Raw genomic sequence first — 19884 nt, 5'->3', positions numbered from 1 at the left:
GGGGCTCGAACTCACAAACTGTGAGATCATGACCTGAGCTGAAGTTGGTCACTCAACCGACTGAGCCACCCAGGCGCCCCTCCTTTTGTTTTAAATATGCCTCATATATGGAATATAAAATTGGTTGTTAATCTTTTTTGAGAGAGTCTTTTTTAAAAGTGGTTTTATTTCACTTACAGCTATTATAAATCATAGGCTGGTCTTAATTCCTGCTGTCTCATTTTTGTTTGCTAATCTTAACATCTGGGTTATCTCAGCCTATGTTTCCTTTTTCTCTTGGCCTTGAGTGACTTTTTTGTCCTATTTTTCCCATGTCTAATAATTACTGATTGTATATTGGACATTGTAGAGGATATATTGTAGAGCTCTAGTTTCTGTCGTTTTCTTCTAAAGAGTGTTGTGTTTTTTCCTTCAAGGCAGTTGAATCATCTTGATGTTATGGAGCTTGATTTCACACTTTATTAAGAGGGATGTATTTCAGGTTTTATCCTTAGACTTAGGGTGAATACCTTAATTTTGGGAAACAGTCTTTACTTTTGCACTGTGGCCCTTCTTGGTTTCAAAGGAAAAGCTTGAGGTGTTCATTCACCGAGATGCTGTAACTTGGCAGATCTCAAACTTTCTTCACTTCTTCAAAGAGCAGGAGCTGAAATCTCTCCTTATATTTCTCAGTGTTCCATGTGTTTATTGCTTTAAAATTGTGCTCCTTGGAATTCTCCCCCCGCCACCCCCCACAGGGATGAGGTCAGCCAAGGATGTGAGGGGAATTTATAGGTGGATTTGGAAGCTCCCCTCTAGGACTCCCCTTGTTCTGGGTCTACCCTCAACCCGCCACCTCAATTTCCAGCCACCCTGGCAACACTGAGCTCCGTCTTCCGATACTTCATGAGTTCCAGTCATCCTGCACCACACAGACTAGTAACTGTTCTCATTGGAGAAGCCCTAGAAATATGGAGGTTACCCCATGAATGTATTTCCCTTTTTTCAAGGGCCAGATCCCCTCAAATTTCTGTTTGCTTTTGATTGCTCCCTGGTACCTTCAAGCAGTTATATTTAATTTTTTCCAAAGTTTATAATTGTTATATGCAACAAGTTTAGTCTGATATAGACTACTTGTCTATTACTGGAACACACTTGGAATGATTACATTTTAATAGCTTGGAAAATGTTAATTTTGTAAGGAATAGGTGTTCTCAAATTTATTTAGCCATTTCCTCATTGAGGAAAATCTAGCTTTGTTCCTATATTTTTTTGCCTGTAAAAGCCATATGCATGCTAATAAGTCAGCTCTGGAACCAGATACCTTGGTTCATTTCATTAATCTCCTACTTCCAATATGTGTTACCTAGAACAAGTTATGTGGTTTCTCTTTGCCTCCCTTTGCTCATCTGATAAATGGGTATGATTGTTTCTGTCTCCTAAGTGTGATGATTAAATGGGTCAGCACATGTAAAATATGTAAATAATTATTTACCCATAGACTGCAATAAATGGTGGGAAATTGTGTTGTTAATCATTATTTAAACCATGTGTTCTGAAATTTGCTCTGATGTTCCTTGATGTAGGTCATTTTTTATTCATTGTTCGGGTCTCAGTGGATTCTTCTAATCTGGGAATGAATATCCCTCAGTTGTAGGAATTATTTGCATAATTTGTTTTGATAATTTATTCCTCTCCAGTCTCTCTGTTATATCTTTTTGTATCTCCTTTTCTTTTTTTCTTTTAGTCTTCAGTTTTCTGTTTTTTTGTTTCACTTCCTGGAGATTGCCTCAGTCTTCCAAACTTTTTTGTTGAATACGTTTTTGCCATTATGTTTTCGACTTACAGATGTTTATTTTTGTTTGTTAACTAAATATTTGTTTGTAATTTAGTGTCATTTTTTTTTTCCTCATGGATGAAACTGACATCTTCTTCCGTATCTTGGAATGTATAGGGTTGTGTTTTTTTTGCATTTTCTCTAACTCTGAGCATTGTATCTATTTCTTCTATTAATCTTTTTGTTAGTTTTCTTCTTTGTCTTAGCTGTGGCCTGAGCTGTCTGACCACCTGAGCAGGCTGTTTACTCATATTTATGTATTTTTTTTTAAGTTTATTTATTTGGAGAGTGAACATGAGTGGGGGAGGGGCAGAAAGGTGTGGAGCCCTATGTGGAGGTTGAAGTCACGAACCATAGGATCATGACCTGAGCTGAAATCAGGAGTCAAACACTTAACTGACCGGTCCACCCAGGCACCCCTGTTAACTCATATTTAAAAATAAGTAATAAAATGCTGGTTAGAAGCTTCACATGTGTGAGAGGCCTTACTGACGTATAGCCATCACCAAAGGCTGAAGTAACTTGTTGCCTTGCTACTCAAAAGTGAGTAGTACCTCCAGGGCTTTCCATTTGAACATACCAGTTTTTCCTCAAAGGAATCTTCTGGTCTTTTGTTCAGGTATAAGCCTGAATGCCACCTTGCTGGGAACTGTGTATGGGGAGTGGGTTGGAGGCCCACTTTATGTAGATTTTTAATGAAGCCTCCTGTTTTCAGGGTGATTTTACACTGACCTTCAGCTATGCCTATAGTTTGTGCATTCAGAGATTCTCTAGCTCAGTCTCTCCTGAGAGGAAACTATGTTTCTTCTTCACCCATCACCCCATTTTTAGTGGTCCTTGGTGCTCCCTGATTTTTTAATACTTTTTCAGCTGTTGTGGAACGGATCAGCTTTTTCCTGATGACTTTCCCCTCTGCAAACTTGGATTTTAGTTTTCTTAACTTCACCAAGTCAATTATCCTTCATCTGTGTGTTTCTTTCAAAATTTTGTTGACATCATTAATCTGTCTTTTCTTCTTTTGTTTCTTTGTTCCTGAGTTTTGTTTGGTTTTGTTTTTCTAATGATTTTTAGATTTCTTTCCCATCTTTTTAAATAGCGTTTTGGGAGACGGAATAGAAGATAAATGTTTACTCCAGTATGTATAAATAGAAACATCCTTGTTAAATGTAATCCTTATTCTAATATTTTATCTAATTTATGAACATTAAAAATGGTATCTGAACATTTTCCCCTTTTCTTATTATGTTTTCTGCAGTGACTGTTGTATCTTGAGTGATGCACTGAAGTCATCCTTCAGTTTGAATACCTGTGGATTTATGCCCAGTCTATTCCACAAAGGTGGTTGATGCTTTGCATGTTAACTTCTTTTCCCTGTGGCCCCAGTTTCAGTTTAGAAGCTCTGAGAAAATTTCATCTTTTCTAGAATATCTTTCTCTTTTGCATCCCATAAGAGGATCTGTTGGGCCTGTCCATTGGACTACTTTGCATGCCCAGTTGGGTGCATTAAATCCTGTCACCAGTCTTACGATATTTTGTGAAGGGGGGTACCGGAATAGAGATTTAGGGACTCAAAATGGCATTGTAAGTGATCTTAAATATAATTTAATTTTTCTGTTCTTTTTCTAGAAAAAGATTATGCATTATTTCTGGATAGTTTCCTAATATGATTTTGAGAAATTTAACTAGGTGAGACTGCTTTGCTCGGTGGTTAGGGGCATAGACTCTGGAGCCAGTTACAGATGCATGATCTTGGGCAAGTCATTTGCTTTCTCTTTGCTTTAGTTTCTTTCTTTTGGAAATGAAGATAATATTAGTACCCACTTCCTAAGGAGGAAAAAGTTAATGCATGGAAAGTGTTTAAAACAGTGCCTGCTTTGTAGTCATTGTGATGCGTTTCCTGTTATGTGCTTTGAATCAGGCATACAGAGTTAAGTAATCCACACGTAATCCTGTAATTTCCTCCTGTTTAAGATAGCAGAAGAGCATATCTGTTAATGGCAGATCAGGCAATTGGGACTTGCTCTTCTATTGAGGATGACTGGAAACTCTGAATAAAATATATGGGAAAAAATAACAAAATACCTCTGTTTAAGAGCGTTGGAGAGCTAACAAGATAGTGAAGACTCAATGGGCCAGAGCTTCGGTGGACGAGAGACCGTCATTTGGGGCTTTTCCCTGGGGCATTTGCCAGTTTGTGAGGCTGAGCAGTATTTTTGACAGCTTCTTGGGGCTAGGGAGATTGGACTTAGAGGCCTGACAAAGCCAACTTCCTTGTGTTGAGATCCCCAAGGGTTCCACCCTTCAAGTGGGGTGAACTGGGTGGAGAAAGCCTGTGCAGGAACAGCAAGCTCAGCTTCCGGTGTTTTCAGTTTTGAAGTTGAAGTTCAATCTTGAAGATAAGAGTGCTTGCTTGCGGTCACTGCAAGGCCCCTGACACAAACAAACAAGAATCCTCCGTAGAGGAAAGTAACTACAACATAGGCTTCCATTTTCTTTTTTTTTTTTTTTTTTAAATTTTTTTTTTCAACGTTTTTTATTTATTTTTGGGACAGAGAGAGACAGAGCATGAACGGGGGAGGGGCAGAGAGACAGGGAGACACAGAATCGGAAACAGGCTCCAGGCTCCGAGCCATCAGCCCAGAGCCCGACACGGGGCTCGAACTCACGGACCGCAAGATCGTGACCTGGCTGAAGTCGGACGCTTAACCGACTGCGCCACCCAGGCGCCCCTAGGCTTCCATTTTCAAACCCAGTGTGCATAAAAAAATAATGGGGTACAAGAGGAGATGAGAGGAAATGAATACAAACAAGCAGGAAGAAAAGGGAAATATAAACAGACCTACAGAGTTCCCGATAGTGAGTTATCAGACAGATTCAAAAATAACTGTGTTACTGTATTCACGGAGATAAAGGAAAAGATTGAGAATCTAGAAAGGAAAAAAAAAAAAAAACAACAGAACAAGCAAGAAAGAATGAAATGGAAAATTTAGAATTGAAAAATTACCAATATTAAAAACTTAAACATAGATTTAATGATAGGCTAAAAATACATGAAGAGAAAATGAATAAACAATCAAAGAATCCTGACCTCAATTGGAAAAATATCCAGAATGATGTATGAGAAACAAAAAGGCATAAAAAAGAGACGAGTATATTGAGAAGGTCTGACAATCACATGTGCTTATAGTCACCAGAAAGAAAGAGAAGGAATAAAAGAAGTATTATTAGAGGGAAAAAATGCCTGAGAAATTTACAAAACCGATGGAAGTGTAGGAGTGTTACAGATCCAGGATATTTCTCCACAAAACCTCTACAAAATGGAATGTAATTATGAAACAAAACACAACTGTGATGGCTAATTTTATGTGTCAACTTGGCCGAGCCACAGTGCCTAGATATTTGGTCAAACACTGTTTTGATGTTTCTGTGAGTATGGTTGTTTTTTTTTTTTTTTTTTTTTTGGATGTGATTAACATTTAAATAGGAATTTGAGTGAAGCAGATCACTCTCTATAATGTGCGTGGACCTCATCCAATCAGTTGAAAGCCTTAAGAGAACAAAGACTGACACCCTCCTTCCTCTACTGTGAGCAAGAACAAATTCTGCCAAGGGACTGCCTTTGGACTTAAACTGTAACTCTTCCCTGGGTCTCCAGCCTAATAGACTCCCCTATCAGACCTTGGGTTCGCCAAGCCTCCACCATTGTATGACCCAGTTCCTTAAAATAAATCTTTCTCTCCTCCTTCTCTCTATCCTGCTGGTTCTGTTTCTTTGTAGAACCCTGACCAATACAACAACCAAAGGAGAATTTTGAAAGAAGAGAAGCAAAAGCCAACTATCTGGGGAGCCCCGGACCAGAGAAATAACATAGTGGCATGGCATCTGATGATACTGGAACCAACGGCAGAAAATGACTCAGCTTCAGTGTTTCCTGAATTCCAACCTATAGGCTCATTCCTTCTCCAGGTTGAACAGGCATCCTACAACAACAGCAGATGAACATGACACCACCCACAAGGGGAATCAAATGGGAGCCAAGTAGGGATTGGGAATCAAGTAGAAATGGGGAATCAGTGGTGGATCAAGTAGACAGGGCAAGCACCCCCCTCCCCCCTCTGCTGGAAGAAGGGGATGATTCTGCCCCAAGTACCTGGGTTGAGAAGCACTCAGTATCACCACAGGCTGGGGGTATCTTACCACAGGTGCCCAGCCTGGGAAGCCTCTTCATCCCTGTGGGGCTGATACCTTTCTCCCCACCTAGACATACTAGGAGGAATCCTGCCATAACAGGCAGCCTAGACCTAGAAGCTTCTTTTGTTCCACGGGTGGGGTCCTCCTCACCACACTGGGCAATCTGGTTTAGGAAAGCCCAGTGCACTCCCTCATGAAGCACAACAGGGACCAATGTGAACCTCAGTGGCACGAGATAAGCCAAATGGATTTTTGAAGGCCATGGTAAGTAAATTGTCATTGGAACCTTAATCTAAAAAAGTAGGACAGGACCTTGTGCTAAATAAACCTAAACAGAGGTACTTCCTGTTACAACAAAATAACTAAATAGGACCCAGAGTCTCCTAACATAATAGCCAAAATGTCCAGGGTACAAATGAAAAACACTCATCATACCAAGACCTAGGATATTACAATTCGAATGAGAGAAGACAACAACTGATACTAACGCAGAGATGAATCAGATGTTGCAATTATCTGACAAGAATCTTAAAGCAGCCATTATAAAAATGCTTCAATGAATAATTACAGATCCACTTGAAACAAATGAAAAATAGGAAATCACAATAAAGGGAGTTATAAAAAAAAGAACCAAATAAGAAATTATGGAACTGAAAAATATAACCACAGAAAGAAAAACGAAAAAACTTGCTGGATTAACAAAAAAACTATAGTGGAGATGACAGAGGATCAGTGAACAGAAGGACAGACCAATAGAATGTGCCCAATCTGAACAAAGAGAGAAAACAGACCCCCCCCCCCCCCCCCCGCCACACACAAAATGAGTAGAGCCTCAAGGACCTATGGGACAGTAACACAAGATCAACACGTTTAAGGGTAAGGGCAAGAGAGAGCAGGATGTGTTCTGATTACTTAATGTGCCTGTTGTTTCATAGAGATCAGGAAAGGTCAAAGTCAAGCCCAGAGAGAAGGAACAGGTTAGGATGAAGTCTTCAAGGGCCTTGGTGGTAAGCTGAAGTTCTCTGAAATTTGCCAACAAAACTGTAGGGAATAACAAAAGGTTTTTACGCATGGGGTGACTTGATCAGTTTATCTCTTTTAAAACAGATTATATGTCAGTAAAACCTTGGATTATAAGTAACTTGGTCTGCCAGTGTTCTTCAAGACAAGCAAACATTTCTAATAAATTTTAACTTGAGAAACGAGCGATGTCTTCCAATACGAATAGTATGTGATTGCTCAATGTCACATGATCACAACTGAGCCAATGGTTTGCTTTCCTTTGATATGCAAGTGTTTTGGACTACAAGCATGTTTCTGGAACAAATTATGCCCGCAAACCAAGGTTTTACTGTATTTAAATTTAAAATATTAAATACACAATACATTTAAATCTTTCAAAATTTCAAAAGCATTAAAAAGTATGTTTCACATAGAACAGATGAGCATAGGGGAAGGGAAGCAAAAATAAGATAAAAACAGAGAAGGAGACAAACCATAAGAGACTCTTTTTTTTTCTTTTTTCAATATAATTTGTTATCAAGTTAGCTAACATACAGTGTATACAGTCTGCTCTTCGTTTCGTGGGTAGAGTCCCGTGATTCATCACTTACATACAACACCCAGTGCTCATCCCAATAAGTGCCCTCCTCAATGCCCATCACCCATTCCTACCCCCCACCCCTAATCAACCTCAGTTTGTTCTCTGTACTTAAGAGTCTCTTATGGTTTGCCTCCCTCTCTGTCGTAAAGGACTCTAAATACAGGGAGCAAACTGAGGGTTGCAGGCAGGATGTTGGGTGGGAGGGATGGGCTAAATGGGTGATGGGTGTTAAGAAGGGCACTTGTTGGGATGAGCACTGAGTGTTATATGTAGGTGATGAATCACTGAATTCTATTCCTGAAGTCATGATTACACTATATGTTGGATTTAAATAATTTTTTTAAAAAAGTATGTTTCACATCCCTGACCATAGTTACCCTTCTCTTTAGGTAAGTCATGCTACTGGGTTTTTCCCATGCATTTTTCCAGAGATATTTATGCACATACAAGCAAATGTGTGTATGCACATATACATTAGAAACATATATTTTGTTCTCTTTTTATGCAAATGATGGTATGGTACACCTACTGTTGGGCACTTTGCTTGTTGTGCCTACTGTTGTGCACCCTGTACTTAACCCTGTATTTGAAGAATTTTCCGTATCAGCTCATACAGTTTCTTCATTTTTTTCTTAATAGCTACATAGTTTTCCATTGTATGACTAGCCCATTGTTATTTTTCACTTAGTTCTCTAGTGATCTTTCTAAATATGCCATTTTGCATAAACATATGTGTATTATCTCTGTGGGATGAATTCTTAGAAGTGGAATTGCTGAATGAAAGGATGTCTATCCATCCGTCCGTCCATCCATCCACCCATCCGTCCACCTACATATAATATCAATAGATATTAGCAAATTGTCCTTCACAGAGATTGTACATTTACAGTCCTCACAGCAATGGACAAGAGTGCCTGTTTTCTTAAAGACTTATCAGCACACCGTGATACTAAGCTTTTGAATCTTTGCAGATCTGATCGGTGAAAAAAAAGTCTTTCAATTTGCATTTGTCTTTTTATGTGTTTGATAGGTTTATGAGCCATTGGTAGTTCTTTTGGTGCACTCTATTTCTTTTTATTTTTATTACTCTCTTTGTCCATTTTTCTATTGGGTTTTTGCTCTTTTTTTTCTTACTCACTTGTCAAAGTTTTTATATTGAAGGAAATTATCTTTTTGTCTTTGATGTAACATGTATTTTTCTTTCTTCTTTGTCACTTAACTCTGCTCATAATGTTTTGGTACCTTATTATGCAGACATTTCCAATCTTATGTTGAATTTATCCATTGTTTTCAATGGCTTCTGAATTTTGTGTCTTATTTAGTAATGGTTTTCCCCCTCTGAGATTATGGAAGAATTTTCTCCTGTTTTCTTTTATTACCTTTATGGTTTTATTTTTTTACCTTTAAGTTAGTCCTGTATTTTGGAATTATTCTGGTGCTGTGTGAGGTCTGCTCATGTTACCCATTATTTTTGTAGCTTACAAAAATTCAAAATTGAAAAGGTCATTTTTCCTTCAGACCCAGTGTAGTCTCAAAATCTTCAGGAATTGCTTATGTTCTAGTATTTCCATTTCCTTCTTTTGGGTCTCTTCTAGGTTTCCTCCATATCTACAATATTCTCCCCAATCTTTCTAACTTTATTTGTTTCACTTTGGCCCCTTTCTCATGTCTTCTCCCTACTGTGTCTCTCACTTTGTTCCGCTGGTTTCTCAGCTACCTCGACTGCCTTCTTGGCATAATTTCTGTAGTGGTTGTAGTTTCCCCCACTCCTTTCCCAAGCGCTGTCAATTCACATTTTATCATTTCTTAATACTTTGATATTTTTTCCTGTTTCTTCATTCATGGCTGTGATTTGATCAATAAGTGTTTAATTTCTTAAAAATCTTTGGTCACTCCATTGCTTCATCAAATGTCTTGTAATGAGAGATCTTCCCTTGCTGCTTGCCTTTCTTTCTCATTTGTTCTTCGAATGTTTTTATGTAGTTCCTGAGGGTTTTTTTCTTTTTTATTATTCATCATCAAAGGAGTTTAATTTTTCCTGAATAATTATTGTGGAAGGTTTATAGAGATTGGGGATATGGTTCTGCTAGGTGGAGTTTTATTCTATTTTGTTTTGTTTTTGTTTTTGTTTTTTTAGAACTGGCCTTTATTTTACCAAAGCCAATGAAGAAAGGAAGATTTTTTTGTTTTGTGTTGATTTAACTCTTTTATTTTTGGGTAATGAAAAGATTGTGTTTTCTTTACCGCACAAAAGAAGACTGCTTCCTGTAAATAAGTGTTCTTTGTGATTCCTTGTAAATTGTTGCCATTTTCTTTGTGGGGGAAGAAAGAAACAGACAAAACACTGGATCCACACAAGCTCATGGAGCCAGCTGGTCTACCTCTCCTGTTCCAAGCAAGAGTTAAAATGTCAGCCTGTGTCCTTTGCCTTCGAGAAGGGTAGTTTTGCTGGTGCTTGCTGAGACCTTCAGCTGCAAGCTCTGCAGCCTTTTCTCTTCTCTTCCTCCAACTTAATTTCCTCTGTTTTAGATGCTTTTCCACTTACATTCGGTCTCTGTAGTTTTAATTGTCTCCTGGTTTAGCTGAAATGAAACTTGCATTTTGTTTCTCATTTTCCTTGTTGATTTTTTGGATGATTTCCAGGGGGAGAAGGGGGAAATGTCGACATTCACACACGCGGCTTGAACTAGAAGTCAGTCTAGATTTTGTTTGAGCTGCAAAAGGCCCAATAATTAACACCTTTATTTTAAAAGTCATTTGGTGGCATTTTCAGGTGGGATTGCAGCAGGCCACCAAGATCAACACACTCTAGCTGAATGTTAATAGCATTCCCAGACAAGGGACTCTGCCATCCCTGGTCCAATCAGCTGTGCCCCGGTGGTGCAACATGTCTGCTCTGGGCCATTCCTGTGTGTAGGGAAAGGGGGGGAGTCTCAGAGAAGCAGGCTGTTGTGGCAGGGATAGCCACTCTTAAAGGTGAAGGAGTGAAGGTCATTGAGCCCTACAGCCCAAGTACCACTTGCTCCAAAGAACAGACCCAGTGAAAAATACGTCTCGTGTGTGTGCGTGTCGGTGTGTATGTGTGTGTGTGTGTTTCTTTCCAGGTAAAGTTTTTTTTTTCTTCTTTTCTTTTTATCCTGGGAGAGTTCTAACATTTAGATTTTTTTCGAGGGCTAAGAACATTTATTTTCAATTCTAGTCAACATCTAGCCATGGTCAAAGAGGGAAGCTCCAGCCGTGTTTACAGTTTTATCACCTTCAGAATTTCGGACATTGTAAGTTAACCTTTTTTACTTTTCTCTTTCTGTTACATTCATCATATCACACATTGTGGGTTTGTAAAGATCTCATTCAATTGTCTGTCCTTGACCTTTTTCTTCTTAGTACCTTTCTAGAATGTCACTTGTGTAGATAGACACTGACCTTTTATGATGAACTTTCCATAAATTATGTATGTATGCACTTAGTGTCCTTGGAGTTACTTTTTTTTTTTTTCTCATTTGCGAAGTTTGTACTAACCAGTTTCCTGGAGAAGTGTCTGTGTCCTCCCTCATGGCTGTTACTTCTATCCAGGAATAATACAGACGATTCTACTTGTGTTGGGTCTTCTAACTTCAAAGTTATGAGCCATTTGCAGCTATAGAGAGCTTTGAAAATATAAAGAAAATCACTCCTGAACAACTGCTGCCAGGCATCTGCTCCTTTGTTACAATCTAGCTTCTGCTTTGCTTCTCAGGGTGGCTGACGCAGGTCGTTGTTTCTTCTCTGACGCTTGCAATCAAACACCTCTTCCGTAATGTCTTGCGGAAGTGCAGGTAGAATACATGTGAGCACAGTGCTGTTTCGTGGCATGTGGAAAACCTCCAAATGGAAGCTGAGTATGATGAGACTCGGTTTGGTTTCCTGTCTAAGCTGCTGTCATCACATTTGACCACGCACAGAATTAAAACACTGTTCCGTCTTGAATGGGTTGCATGGTTTCATAAGTAAGACCCCCACCTCTTTTATAGGTGGGTTTTCTGTTCTCCACATTTTGAGAATTGTACTGTTTTCAGACGGCCTCAGGCCAAGCTGTTTTCTTTTTGTTGGCCTATCAAGATTGGAAGGATTTACCCATTTTTGCATGAATTATACTAAAATTTCCAATTATCTTTTGCTCGACCCCAGGTTTTTAAAGGTTTTCCAAGTCTTGAGACTTAAATATTCTTTGGTTTCTGGAGCATATTAGGAACCTGAATTGATATGAGTTATTTATCAGTTGATGCTAATAGCGTATCCATCAGGCATTATTTCAAGGCTTTGACATAAAAAGGGATTTTTTAGTGATTGGTCTTATAGCTCTTCTTTTTTTAGGGTATCTGGAGCTGTAAACTGATGTGAAATACAACATAATTGAGTAGTGAGCAGTTTTCAGACTCTTTCCTGTATTATGATAACATCAGGCTTCTCCTTTGACATTTTAGTTTTCATGATCCTGTTATAATGTCAAGATCATGTATTATAATTTTGAGTTACTCTTCCAGTGTTATTACTAGCTTTGTTAGTGTTCAAAGTAACATTTATTTTTCATTAAGGAAGTAATCCATGTTCATTGTGGGAAAATTGGAAAGCATAAATAAGCAAAAACATAAAAAATAATTAAAAGCTTTAAGAAATCCAGTCATCCAGAAATAATAACTATGAATGTTTGGCATATGATTTGTCATTCTATCCTTTTCATTTTTTTGGTTGTTCTTTCTTTTTAATATGAAATTTATCGTCAAATTGGTTTCCATACAACACCCAGTGCTCATCCCAACAGGTGCTCTCCCCAGTGCCCATCACCCACTTTCCCCTCCCTCCCACCCCCCATCAACCCTCAGTTTATTCTCAGTTTTTAAGTCTCTTTTCATTGGAATTCACAGACTTTTTTTAAGAAAAATAAAACAATTGAAATCACTTAATATAGTTTCCAGTCTGTAATTTTCAGTCATAAATATGTTGTGAGTATTTTTCCATGTCAATAATATATCATTTTTATAGCATTTGAATATACTGTCTCAGAGATACAGCAGATTTAACCAATGGTCTGTCATTAGACATTTCAGTTGTTTAAACAGATTTGCCATTGTAAATAGCATTAAGGAGAATACCCTCATACATATCCTTGATAATGTGTGTTTAATTATTCAAATGGTGTTTATTGTAGAAGAAAGGGAAAAAACACGCAGAAGCGAATTTTCAAAAATTGCATCATACGAAATTTAACCATTCAGAGATAACCCTTGATAATATTTCTTGTGATTATCTTTCAGTGTATATTTTGAGTTTATCTGTTCACATCAGGATTTTACTGTTCATACTGTATTTTCTACCTTTTATTGAGCCATGTCAAACATAGGAGAATACACAAATCAAAAGTGTACACGTTGGTGGATGTTCACAAATTGAACACATCTGTGTAACCGGCACCCAGGTCAGAAACAGCATTAACAGTCCCCAGCCTTGCCCTTTCTGGCCACTGTTTTCCTGCCCAGTGATGACCACTATCCTACTTTTCACACAACAGAATAGTACTGCCTGATTCTGAACTTTGTATAATCGGAATCTCCACGTCTAGCTTATTTTGCTTAGCATGATATTTATGAGATTCAGTCACACTGGTGTATGTAGTTGTAGTTTACCCATACTTACCGGCATGTAGTATTCCACTGGTGAATATACTACCCTTTAGTCTTCTATCGAAGAGTATTTGCCTAGTTCCTAGTCTGGGTCTATTATTCATAATGCTGCTTTGCACCAGATGCGTTTTCATCTCAGCAATAAATTTTCCATTTTCCTCTTCATTTGTTTTTATCGCTTTAGTTTCTTTAACTCACTAACAGGTGTCCTTAGAAATCTCACAAACCTGATGTGATTGGCCAACTGACCCAATACCACTTATTGACCCATCTATCTATCTGACTTAGATGATCCATGAACAGATAGTTAGATACACAGACACACAGACACATATGGGACTTTGTTGGGACTTTCTGTCCTGACCTGTCCTAAGGTGGTCTCATGCCAGTAGCACACTTTAAAACCCACTATTGCAGATCACCTCGCATCATTTTTCCTTTTCAGAACTGTCTGGCTGACATTATCCATTTATGTTTCCAGATGAACCTTAAAACATCTTTGCCAAGCTGGGAGCAAAAATTCAAATGAATCTTTTATTGACTGAGGAATGTGTCACTTAACCTGGCAAAGATCTTCTGTCTTTACAGTATTAGGTATTCTCATAAAGGAGTGGAGAATAGGTAGGAGTTTATGCATACTTGATGATAACTTAAAAATAACACCCAACGTCTTGCTGCATAAAACAGGGAAGTTCACATGGCAAAACATAAGATGAATAAAATTCAAAGGCCAGTGGCAATTCGGGGAAAAACAGGACAGATGATTATTTTAATATATTAAGCCTACTTTTAAAATACTAAGAAGTACATAAGGTTCTCTGAAAGATCAAATTACACAGCTCATGAAAGTAGATAATTCCACAACTATCAGGGTCCAAAACAAGGTTTAATGATATATTCCATATACTGGTAACCAAAGCACCGCTAATTATAATAACTTGCCATTTTCATTTAATAAGATTTGAGGAACACAGGCATTCATATATCCTAGTAGGAGAAATACAAGAATAAATGCTTTAATAGCAATCTGGCAGCTATTATCAAATATGCCTAAGCATTGACTCAGCTGTTTTGATCTAAGAATTTTCTTCAAGAATGTGCAAGGATATATGTACAAAGATGTTCATCTTAGTGTTGTTTATCTTTTTTTAAGTTTATTTGTTATTGACAGAGAGAGAGAGAGAGCGAACACAAGCTGGGGAGAGGCAGAGAGAGGGAGATACAGAATCCAAAGTAGGTTCCAGGCTCTGAGCTGTTAGTACAGAGCCCAATGCAGGACCCGAACCCACAGACCGTGAGATCATGACCTGAGCCAAAGTCAGACACTTAACCGACTGAGCCACCCAAGCGCCCCAATCTTAGTGTTGTTTATAATAGAAAAATATTGAAAATAAGAGAAAGTATGTAAGTATGATTGGTTAAATTGTGCTACTGCCATACTATGGAATATTTTGGATCCATAAAACTGTCTTAAAAGGAAAGAATTTTATGACATATTAAGGGAAGAAATCAGATGAAAGATACAGCATGTAGTTTACCAAAAGTATGTGTTGTTACAATATTGTATTCTCTCTGCTACCATCACTTATAAACCAGAGAGATCCAGGAGCAAAAGCACTGTTCTGGAAACCAGGAGCTTCTGAACCAGTTTATGTGTTGGGGAACCCTCTTCCATTTCCTATGTTTACCCTCTCTCATCTGTAAACGAAGAGGTCATACCTAAGTGACCTGTGACTCGTGGATGTGAGGCTTCTCTAGCTCTGAGACGCCATTTCTGTTGTTCCATGGGAAATCTAATTGTGTTTACTCTAGAAAAGGAAGATGCTTTCCCCATTTTCCCAAAAGGTTTTCTCATTGTTCTCCGCCTTGTCCATGTAGAGCTACTTTATTTATTTCTTTACAGAAACCATGTATCCCTTTGGAGTCCCGATCATTCTATTTAGATTTGAGATGATCAGAGCTGCCACTTCTGTCTTTCACTAACTGGGCATCTTAGAAACTCAGTTAGAATTCTCAGAAACCAAAAGCCAGTGAAGTGAAGGGGACAGATATGTCACTTTGGGGGAAACTCCAAGGTGCCATTATCACCTTTAATGGGGTGTTTTGAAGGAAGAAGTCAGTCTGCATTTTCCCTGTGCCCTCTGATCTGTTTCTTCCTGCTCGTCGAGGGATTTGAAGATGGCAGTTTATGGAGTTCCCCTTGGCCTGGCAGCCTAAGAGTGGAGTCTTACTTCTAATTTACTTCTGCGGACCAGCAGGTGCACTAGGCTCTCTCCCTACCCCCACCGCCCCCACCACCCCACCCAACACCATGTGTGCAAAGCGGCCCACAGATTTACTTTTGACAAGTAGCCTAAGAGGCGTGAAAAATCTTTTTTCTTTTTTCAAATAGTTGGGACTCCTGTTGTGATATTTTGGCTAAATTTTGAGGTTCATTTGCGTCATACAGGCATGGGGTTTTAAAGTCATTTAACAGAGGACGTTTAAGGACTGACACTTCTCTGTTCTCTGCGTTTGTTGCCATTATTTGGAAACTAAAAGAGCAGGTTACCTTTGTCTGAATAGCAGCCAAGTGATGGGATCCCCTGTTCTAACATGTTAGAAAGAGAGGGCAGGGAACTCTAGACCCCAAGGGTGAAAACCTGAGGTCTAGAGTTTCCCTCTGCATCTCACAGGAAGGCCTACACGTGGAGTAAAGGTGTGGCCTCTGAGCCAGATACAGACCCAGTCAGACCCTAGCGGTCTTTTGTCATTTATCTGTTTTACAGCCAGAACGTGGAACTATGTATCCACACCTTCTCATCTGTGAGTGGCGGCAATGGCTGTGGTTGCCTGTAGAATTTTGTGAGAGTTAAGAATATCAAGTGTAATATATCTGTATCTGTATCTATATCTGTATTTATATCTGTATCTATATCTATCTCTGTATCTCTATCTGTATCTATATCTGTATTTATGTCTGTATCTATGTCTATCTCTGTATCTATATCTATCTCTGTATCTATATCTGTATTTATATCTGTATCTATCTCTGTATCTATATCTGTATCTATATCTGTATTTATGTCTGTATCTATGTCTATCTCTGTATCTATATCTGTATCTATACCTGTGTCTGTGTCTATATCTGTATCTGTATCTATATCTATATCTGTATATAGATATCTGTATACAGATATCTATATCTGTATATTTGTATTTCCTCTGAAACATAGTAGGTGTTCAACCAGTAGTGATCTATCAAAATCATTATTTAACAATTTACAGTTTTTTATTGTTGAAGGATAGTTGGGCATACAGTGTTATTTGTGTTAGTGTCAGGTGCACAGCCTAGTGATTTGACAAGTTTGTACATTACTCACTGCTCACCACAACAAGTGTTGTCACCATCTGTCACCATACAGTGTTATTGGAAGATTATTGGCTATATTCTCCATGCTGTACTTTTCACCTTCACGACTTACTTATCAAAATCATTTTCATCATTTTTCTTACACTTCTCAGCATATTCGCTGGACAGTGTTTCAAATGTTTGCTCTAATGATGGTGAAATTACCTGAGTTTTGTTTAGTGTTACGTTTACTTGAGTTTATATGCTTATAAAAGATACCTTACAGACAAAAGTGTATATAAAAGTTGGACTTTTAATAATAATAATAAGTAATAATAATATACTATTAATATAATTATTACTTAATAATAACGGTAGTAATAATAAGAAGCAGCAGCAGTAACACTGTCTTTCCATTGAGAGCTGTGAAGCCTCTATGTAATTATCCCCAAACCCTCCCTCTCCCTCAGTGATCCCATCTTGCTCTTTAGGGTTTTACCATATTTGTTCCTAAAAAATACATGCTTTGACTTTTTATGCTTTTGAACTGTTTATGAACAGGATTATAGTGTGTGCCTGCTGCACATGTGTGTACATATGGTGTGCTTTTCTGTCTCAACATTATGTTTTAAGATTCATCCATGTTGGTGGATAGACCTACGGCATGCCGTTTTTCACTGCAGTGGGGAACTCCATTATGTGAAATAAATATACATATCTGTTGACCTTGCCATTAATGGATGTTCAGGGTAGTTTGCAGGTTTTATTTGATTTGTTTTACTTTTTGTTTTACTTTTACTTTTTGTTTTACTTTTTTACTTTTTTTACTTTTTTACTTTGTTTTACTTTTTGTTTTACTTTTTTACTTTTTGTGACTGCTAGTAACGTCTCCTGCTAGGTCGAACTACGTGAAATAGACATTTTTATAAATTGGAGTGGTGCAGATTTAGAAATTTCATGTGAGCCAACCAAACCCCTACCTCTTGGTGCACGTTTGCAAGATTATATCTGAGGCATACACCCAGGTGTGGCAGAAATGCTAGTTCATAGGGTACATGCATCGTCAGCTTTGAAAATGATAATTGTGTCACAAAGCAGTCGGGTCAATATGTACGCGCTATGTGAAAGCCGCCATTGTCCCTCCTCCTGTCAACACTTGATAAAGGCTCTTTATTTTGGTGGGTGTGAAATGTGGTTTTGATGTGCAATTCTGTAATTACAGGTGAAATTAAGCGTCTTTTCATCTCTCGTATTCTGTTATTTCTATGTAAACATGTGCAGGTGGCTTTGGAAGTGGCTCATGGGTGAAGGTGGAGGTGTCCTGAGTCACACGCTAGAAAAAGCCGAGGTTGCCTTGAGGAGACTGTTGGTGGAAATATGGATGGGAAAGGTGATGCTGCTGAGGGCTCGGGAAGAAGAGAGGTACCTTCTGAGAGAATACGGGTATCGTTGTGAATAGAAAGGTGGTCAAAATGTGAATGTTTAAAGCACTTCTGTTGAGGGCTCAGGCAGAAATGAGGAACGTGTTATTGGAAGTGAAGGAATTGGATCCTTGTATAAAGTGGCCGAGAATTTGGCCAAGTTGTGTTCTAGTGTTCTGTGGAAGGTGGAACTTCTCAGTGATGAACTTGGGTATTTAGCTGAGGAGACGTCTAAGCAAAGTGTTGAAGCATGGCCTGGTCTGGCCTTGCTGCTTCTAGCAAAGTGCAAGAGTAGAGAGATGAGTTGAAGAAGAGATTGTTAAGCAGAAGGAACCAGGATGTTAAGGTTTGTAAAGTTCTCAGTCTATCCATATTGCAAAACATGAGAAAGTGTGTCTGGGGAGAACATCAAGGGTGTGGCTGGACAGCCACTTGCTACACAGATTATGAGAACAACTCAGGGATCGAATCAGCCATTTCAGCAGAAACCAGGAACAGAGCTTTGGTTACCCAGGAGAGAGCTGTAGAGGACCCTCTTGTTTGATGGTTTGGCCTTCTGTGTATTGCATGGGAAGCCAACAGAGTTTTTGAGAATTCATATCAGCAGAAGCACTGCCAGTTCAGACTAAACAGAGACAGGATGAAATGAAAGCAGCCTGGCGTCCTCTGAGATTCTGCGGGATGTGGCCAATAGAGCTATCTGGCTTCACACGTTGTGTTATCCTTCAAGAAAGGGGAAGAATGAGCCCGAAGGCAATTCGGAGGTCCCTGGAGCTGGACTGCCACCATGGCCTCTGGGGTGGGACTCCTCCTGTGGCAAGGCCACCTCCTCAGTTTCAGCAGGGCAAGCTGCTGTGGCTACAGGGCCAGGGGAGTGGGATAGCCACCCTGGTGGGCTCAGAAGGGAGGGCCACTTGGGGGCACAGAGGAAGGGACTTATTCTTGAGGCTTAAAATCTAATGAAATTTGCTCTGCTCTCAGATATGCTTGAGACCCAAGACCCCTTTCCTCTTTTCAGTTTCTCCCATCAAGATTGGGAATGTCAATCCAATGCCTCTCCTGTGTCTTCCATTTTGGAACAGGTAACTTGCCAGATTTCACAGGTTCACAGCTGGAAAAGAATTTCACCTCAGGATGAATCATTGCTCACGACTTGCCTGTACCTAAATTAGATAATATTTAAAGGAGGGGTGCCTGGGTGGCTCAGTCGGTTAAGCGTCCGACTTCGGCTCAGGTCATGATCTCGCGGTCCGTGGGTTCAAGCCCCGCATCGGGCTCTGTGCTGACAGCTCAGAGCCTGGAGCCTGTTTCTGATTCTGTGTCTCCCTCTTTCTCTGACCCTCCCCTGTTCATGCTCTCTCTCTGTCTCAAAAATAAATAAATGTTAAAAAAAAAATAAAAGAAAGAAAAGATTTGCCTTTAAAAAAAAAAATAAAGGAGACTTTGTACTTAGAGTTGATGCTGGAATGGGCTAAGACTTTTGTGGCTGTTTGGATGGGCTGAATATATTTTGCATGTGAGAAGGCCATAAATTTGGGGAACCAAAGGGTAGAGGGTGTGGGCCAAGCTGTCACCCTAAATCTCATATGTTGAAGTCTTAACCCCAGTGCCTCAAATTATGACTGTATTTGGAGATAGGACATTTAAAGAGGCAGTTAGGTTAAAATGAGGCTATTAGGGTGGACCATAATCCAATATGTCTAGTGTCCTTATAAGAAGAAATTTAGACATTGATACATATAGAGAGAATACCATGTGAAAACACAGGGGGAAGATGGCCATCTGCAAGCTAGGGAGAGAGGCTTCAGAAGAACCCAACCCTATCGACCCCTGGATCTCAGACTTCTAGCTTCCAGAACCAT

The 19884-nt window shown here is 39.1% G+C and overlaps 1 protein-coding gene across 5 annotated transcripts in view; it reads left to right on the top strand.

Annotated features, from left to right (window-relative positions):
* The window catches only part of MYRIP (myosin VIIA and Rab interacting protein), a 371862-nt gene that overhangs the window by 33526 nt on the left and 318452 nt on the right, over positions 1-19884 (top strand). The window lies entirely within an intron of this gene.

The sequence above is a fragment of the Panthera pardus genome, unplaced genomic scaffold, assembly GCF_024362965.1.
Source record: "Panthera pardus isolate Hobbes unplaced genomic scaffold, ASM2436296v1 HiC_scaffold_16, whole genome shotgun sequence".
In the NCBI taxonomy this organism is placed as follows: domain Eukaryota; kingdom Metazoa; phylum Chordata; class Mammalia; order Carnivora; family Felidae; genus Panthera; species Panthera pardus.
Note: the sequence above shows the minus strand (reverse complement) of the source record. Positions and strands in the feature narration are given on the sequence as shown.